This window comes from Myotis brandtii, unplaced genomic scaffold (genome assembly GCF_000412655.1).
Source record: "Myotis brandtii unplaced genomic scaffold, ASM41265v1 scaffold246, whole genome shotgun sequence".
NCBI lineage: Eukaryota > Metazoa > Chordata > Mammalia > Chiroptera > Vespertilionidae > Myotis > Myotis brandtii.
The window spans coordinates 588,425-595,508 of record NW_005359310.1 but is presented as its reverse complement, the minus strand read 5'-3'; positions in this window follow the sequence as shown (position 1 = coordinate 595,508).

Below are 7,084 nucleotides of genomic sequence, written 5' to 3'. Positions count from 1 at the left end.
CGCCCTAGCCTGGGGGCTGCTGGGAGCGCACGACCGGAGCCACCACCAGCCGCAGGGGATGACGACACACATTCCTCAGCTTCCTGGTCTCTTTCAGGATTTTTGTTCTCAGCCCAAGCACGCGTCCCATCTCCCGCTCCCCCATTCCTCTTGCCTCCCCTCTCCAGCCCCGGCGCCCCTGGAGTTAGGTCCTTGGCCCACATTCGGGGGCCCGGGCTGCTGGGAGCGCACGACCGGAGCCACCACCAGCCGCAGGGGATGACGACACACATTCCTCAGCTTCCTGGTCTCTTTCAGGATTTTTGTTCTCAGCCCAAGCACGCGTCCCATCTCCCGCTCCCCCATTCCTCTTGCCTCCCCTCTCCAGCCCCGGCGCCCCTGGAGTTAGGTCCTTGGCCCACATTCGGGGGCCCTGCTGACAGTATGTCCTGGGCATTCTAGTTGTTTCCGTCCTGGTGTGGCTCTTCCAGGCGCTACCGTTTCTGTTGTCCTGCAGTCTTGCTTTGTCTTCAGCCTCTGGATAATGTTTTATAATCATTTCTTTTTATTTCCTCCATTGCTTTAAGGGAGAGCAAAGTTAATAGGAACCAAAAACTGGTGATGGGCAGAGGGATAGCAGCAGGGACAGCCTAAGGCATTGCAAGTGACCTTACTCCTGCTCATCTGAGCGAAGAACACGCTGAGGGTGACGCCTCCGAGGCTTGGCCACCCATAGAGGCACCCGAATCAAAGGACGGGGAGGGGACCCACCGGGCTTTCTCCAGTGAGGACTCGGCTCGCCCGGCCCGCAGATCTTCATTAGCGCCCAGGCCGGGCCTCCCCTCCAGGGCCACAGGCCTGCCTCCCTGCCGGGTGGCTTGCTGAGCTGCGGTGGGTGTCTGTTTTCTGAGGCAGCGTGAGCTTGGAGGGTGGGCCTGGGGAGGCATCCTTCGTCCCTGGGACCAGCCAGGAAGGGTCTGGGCCAAGGCCACGCGCCCTGTGAACCAGCCCCCTTGCTCACTGCTGTGTGCATGCTTTTGCTCTTAAAAAAAAAAGAAAACTTTTAAAAAAGGAAGTAGATAGTGCTGACATGTAGCTCATGGTTAGGCTGCCGGGGAGCAGGTCCCCACGCTACCTCTTGCAGCTCCAGGGGGAGTGGGCTCAGTGGAGCGGGACTTTCGGGTTGGGAGGCGGCCTCGTGCCTTCCCCTCCCGCTCTGAGGTCTCACGTTCTGGCCGGGGTCACGGAGCTCATGGCAACAGAGCATCGTGCTGCAGGGTCAGGTGCTCGGCCGGGAGTGGGAGCCATTCCAGAGGAAGAGCCGCGGAAATGCCTTAACTGGAGCCCACTCCTGCCCTCCCCGTCCTGCGTGGGTGTGGGAACGCTGTGCCCCATCCGATGCCCAGAGCCCCTGCCCCTTCCCGTCACAGCCTCTGATGGCAGTTTCAGCTAGAATGCCAATGGAACATCTTTTGGGGATCTTCCTACACAGTTTATAAGCTTTACATGTGAGAGGGTATCGGTAGGTGTTTGTGAAACACCTGAGAACTTTCCCTTAATATCAGAAAGCAAATAGCAGAAGAGAAAACCACAGGGAAGATTCGCCTTTCAAGCCCTCGGTGTTGCCTCTGACCAGGCGGCCGTGGTCCTCGCGGTGGCTCGGGCTCGGGTGGGAGGGAGCCTGTTGCTTCTGGCGTTGAGTCCCCAGTGCCTTCTGACAACGGCCCGGGTTCCCTGTTTCCCGCAGTTTTTCCCAAAGGAAACTCATTCCAAATACTTCCCTTTTCCACTGGGGTCTTGAAGGAAAATGAAATTCTGGTTCACACTGTGGTCCCTTGTAACCTCAGGTTTTTAATGTGATCACTTTCAAGTTTAAAAGATCCGGGTGGGAATATTTTTACTGCGCTGGTGACAATTCTACACAGAACCCGAACTCAGCACTGTTAGGTTTCAGTATAAGTAGTGACTTTTTCTTTTCGTGTCTTTGATCTGGTTTCGTTCTGTAATACAGCCACTCGGTTTTGTGAGGGGGGAATAATACGTGGTTTTGTACAAACGTGTTTCTCAGTGTGTTGTTATTTCGGGAAAATGAAGAGAGGGAGTTTGGGGAGATTGGAGAAAGTGCATCGAGAAGGCCTGACCGCCCTCTTTTTCAGTGAATAAATGGAACATCACTTCTGGGTTCTAGTCCGTTCTCTGCATTTCTGCACCCGTTTCTTCATTGGTTCTGTGACAGGCGTACACAGTCAGCCCCAGCTGGTCCGTGTCGCAGTCTAGCCAGTGACTTGTGGCTTCCTATTGACCAACCGACCGCCTTCCTCATCCTTAAGCAACACACAGTCAAACGGGGCTCGCCCACTGTTTATTTCATGGTCAAGGTAAAACACGTGGGACTTCTCCGGGAGGGTGGCCAGCACCCCGGCACCCCCCAGGGGAGCCTAGTTCTCGTGAGCTAGAGCGGTGGTCGCCCACCTTCCGGACCTCACGGACCGGGACCCCCCGTTGGCGACGGCCGAGCTAGAGGATGTCCATCAGGGCGCAGCTTAGACACAGCCCCGAGGTGGAGACAGGCCTCTGGGCGTGAGTCCTGGAACCTTGCTGGGCTTCCTCTCCGGGCAGCCTTTGAGAAGCCCTGTTCAGGAGACAGACCACGGGAGTCAAGGTGCCTGAACCCGGGGAAGCAAAAGGGGCGGACTCTGTGTCTGCCGGGCGGTGAGCGCGTGCTCCTGCGGTGCCTCCAGTGAAGGGGGCCCTGCTCCCCTGCGGTGAGTTGGGAGGAAAACGACACTGAAGCCTGGCTTCCAGCCCTCACAGTTCTCCAGAGCGGAGCGGGGCAGGTACGTCAGTCTTCCGAGGCCCTGAGGCCCTGGCTGTGGAGTCCTCCCCAAGATGCGATTAGGAACAGCGGGTCTCCTGCAGGGTTTGCACAGGCTGCTGGGCCTGCCCTCAGACCTGGCTCAGTGGGTCGGGGGAGTTCTGGAATCTGGCATGGTTAGCAGGTTCCCAGGGGTCTGGTGCCGCTGTCGGGGCCACTGGTGAAGAAGGCTGTGTGGTAGAGCAGGTTTTCCCAGTTCCTGACCGTTCACTTCGTGAGCCCATGAGCCCAGTAAGCGTGAGGACCTACTGTGTTCCAGGCATGGGACTTGCATGCAGTGAAGTCGTAAAATGAGTAAGGTCGGCCAGGCTGCTTATGCTTGCAGGTGGGGCACCAGACCGTTCCCATAGTTAACAGCCATCATTGTGTTTGATCGCGCCGGTGTCCATGAAGAAAAGAAACTCCAGTCGCGAGTGTCCTGGGTGATGTGTGCAGTTTGCATTGGATGCTCTCCCGTGGTTTCTGTCCTGCTGGGGTGATAAGCTTGAGGGTGACCTTCCTTCCAGGAAAACCTCGCGAGTCACCAGCACCTGTTCATCTAGATGCGCAGTGCCAGCCCCTGAGAAGCGCTCTTTCCGCAAACTCTGACCCTGTAAGGCCCTGCTTCCTGCGTCCCAGGAGCTGGCCCTGTCCAGCTGCACCTGCTGCAGCGGGACTTGTTCCTGGGAACAAGGAGAGCGCACCTTGACCCCGTGGGGTTGCTGCATTGAAGGCAGTCGTCTCAGAATGGGGTGGCCCGGTGCATCCTCGAGGTGCTGCTCTTCAAGCCCAGGACACTGCAGCCAATCAGCTGGCTCTCCGGGGCCCCCCAGCCCCGTGCCAGGGGCAGAGCCTTGCCTTCCTGCTCCTGCCCGCCTTGCAGAACTGGGGCCACCTTTCCTCCCTCCTGCCCCCAGAGGCCTCTCCAGGCCCTTCCAAACCCCTGGGGAGCAGCCAGGCGACTGATTGCTGGCAGCCACCTTACCGCCAACCCTCAGGTCCGGCCTCTGCAGGCCTCAGGGAAGTAGCCTGAATACCACACAGTGACCCCTATGACGCCTGAGACAGAGGCCTCCACTCGGTTCCTCGGTTCCACCCTCTGCCGTGCCCTCGCCGCCGCAGTCCAGAAGGGTTAGGGAGCGGAGGCTCCTGGCGGCTATGGCCCCTTTGCATGGCTCTTGATTTCTGTGGCTGGTTTGGCCCCGACATGGAAGGATTCCCCAAGGCCATCCAAATCGGCCGTGCCATCCTCGTCTGTTTTGTCTGCAGTAGCTGCAGGCTCTGGAGAAATGCTGAGAAAGGCCGCCTGCCGGGGCAGCGGGACTCCTGCAGACCAGCCTGGCCTCTCCTCGCCTGAGCTCTGCTGGCGTGGACTGTGGCTTCCTCCCAGCTCGAGCTGACTTTGGGGCCGTGGGAACCAGGGGCTTTGCCCCCGTGTAGAAGTCTGCTGGGGACAGGAGGGCCGTCTCCAGGGGGGATGTCCTTTCCTAGGACGAGAGCAGCTGAGCATCCAGAGTGCCTGCAGCCAGGGCGGGGCGTGGTCAGCCTTGAACCCGGCACCCTGACCCCTGGCTCCTCCTTTCTTCCTGCAAGTGGTTCGAGAAGGCTCATGCCCAGCACCAAGCGGTCACGGCCACCTGCCCTGCAGCCCGGCCAGGCCCCCACCAGCACACTGCCCAGAGAGGCCCTCCAGAGGTCCCTGTCCGGTTGGTCTAGAGCAGTGATGGAGAACCCATGACATGCGTGTCAGAGGTGACACACGAACTCATTTTTTTGGTTGATTTTTCTTTGTTAAATGGCATTTAAATATATAAAATAAATATCAAAAATATAAGTCTTTGTTTTACTATGGTTGCAAATATCAAAAAATTTCTATATGTGACACGGCACCAGAGTTACGTGTCAGAGGTGACACGTGAACTCATTTTTTTGGTTGATTTTTCTTTGTTAAATGGCATTTAAATATATAAAATAAATATCAAAAATATAAGTCTTTGTGTTACTATAGTTGCAAATATCAAAAAATTTCTATATGTAACACGGCACCAGAGTTAAGTTAGGGTTTTTCAAAATGCTGACACGCCGAGCTCAAAAGGTTCGCCATCACTGATCTAGGACGTCGTCGGGACTTGTTGGGAGATCGTAGCATTAACTCCGACATGCCCTGGTGGAGGGGTGCTGTGGAAGGAGGGGCAGGACCCCCATTCTTTTGAGTGAGGCCTGACCTCTGCATCCTGATGCCTCTTCTGAAATTAAGACACAAGAATGAAAAGGTTTGAAATCAAGACTTCAGTCCTGGCCTTCCCCCATCCGCAGGATCTCAGCTCAGTCTGCAAGATGCTCGTAGTGTGGTTATGAAAATGAGGCAAGTTAGACCCCCAGGGGGACAAACATTCACAAAGGTGTTTGTGGTCGCTACTGAGGCTTAACGCAGGAACCGCTCGCTTCCTGAGCAGCCTGAAGTCAGTCCAGTCTTGGCAGCTGGAGCCGCTCCTGCCCGGACAGCAACCGGGTGCAGCCAGGGCTTCTGTGCACAGGGAAGCTGGCTGTAGCCATGGCAACGGGCCTTGGTGCTGGGGTCAGGCGGCCAACCCCAGTAGGAGCCTCAGGCGCGCAGAAGCATCGCCTGGCGAGCATCCCGGGCGCCCACGTGCACGAGGGGACGTGGCAGGTCTTGGAGATGGGTCTCCTTTTCTTTCACAGTCCAGTTCCTGTGTCTTATCTCCCCTTCCCCCTCTTTAGTCTCCCCCGACCTTGTGCCCAGAGGAAACCTTACATACATTTGATGCAGTATGCTACCCCTTCCACATGTATGAGACCCGGGCACTGGCTCTCCTACGGTCACGCACATCTGAGGCTGCGGCTGCAGCTTCTCTTCCCATCACGGCCTGGCCAGCTCGCCTCCCTCTTGTTCGGGTGTCACCCAGCCAGGGGTGCTGCGCTCAGTTCTGAAGCTGCTGGTGGCACCTGCTAGGGAGGGTCAGAGTGGACCTGAATGGCAACCGTTGGTTTAAAATCCCAAAATGGAAGTCCTAGCAGAACCTGTCCCGCGGAAGGGAAGGGGCTGCTCAGGAAGGAGACATTCCCTATTTTATACCGGCCCCTTGCTTATCGGAACAAACTTCTTAAAATGAGGAGCAGGAGTAGGTCAGAGTTTTACGGAAGGTGTGGGAGTAGGGACCCCATCCAGATGGTGAAAAACTCGGGAGCGGTTGTCATGCCCCAGGTGGCGAGGGCCCGTCCACGAGGCCTCTCCCGCGGCGGCGGCGGCGGCAGGCAGGCAGGCACGTGCACCACCTCCCTGCAACCACCACCCAAGAGTCAAGGAGACAGAAGCCACAGGCGCGAGGCAGAGCCGGGGTTGGAGGGTGTCTGGCCGACAGGCAAGTGCGAAGCCCTCCCCAGCCTCTGTCTGGTATGTGCTGTCCCCAGAGGCAGTATGAACCCAAAGAAAAAATACTGTATGGTTTCACTTCTATGTGGTCTAAACAATAAACAAAATAGACTCGGATGCAGAGAACGGACGGACAGTGTCAGGCGGGTGTGGAGGGCCTGGGTGAAGGAGGTGACGGGATTAAGGAAAGAGCCTCATAGGAAGTATGGTGATCACCAGAGCGAAACGGGGGGAGGGAGGAGAGGAAAGGGGGGAGGGATGGTAGTGAACACACAATAGAAGATGATACAGAATTGTATACCTGAGACCTCTATAGTTTTATTAACCAATTTCACCCCAATTGTCAATAAAAAGTCAAATGAAAAAAAAAAAAAGCATAAAGACAGTCTCTTTGCAGGAAGCTCCAGACCCATGGTTCTGGGCTGAGAGTAGATGCTGCCATTCACCCACCTGTGCCTCCTCCCAGCCCTGGGAGCCCTCCCCCCGCCTGGCACTGCCCGCTGGGATGAGGGCATCGGGTGTGCTGGGCAGGTTGTGCAGGCCTCGGGGGTGAGGGGTTTGCGGGCGGAGCTGGAGAGGAGCTTGCCCGGCACTGCGGCAGTAGGCCGATCCAGGGAGAGAAACAGGTTGAACGGAGGGAACCCGGTCCCAGGCGGTGACTCTCCGTCTCTGCCCTGCGGCTCCCGGGGGACGGCTCCCCGGGGACGGACGGGCCTCGGGATGCGCTGCCACAGGTCGGCTCTGACCCCGAGTGTCACGAGGGTCACACACAGCGGGAGGCTGACTTTGGTGGATAAACTAAGCGGCCAGGTCGCGCCTGCCCCGCCTGCAGGGCTGGGGTGAGGTCCGGGCAGACT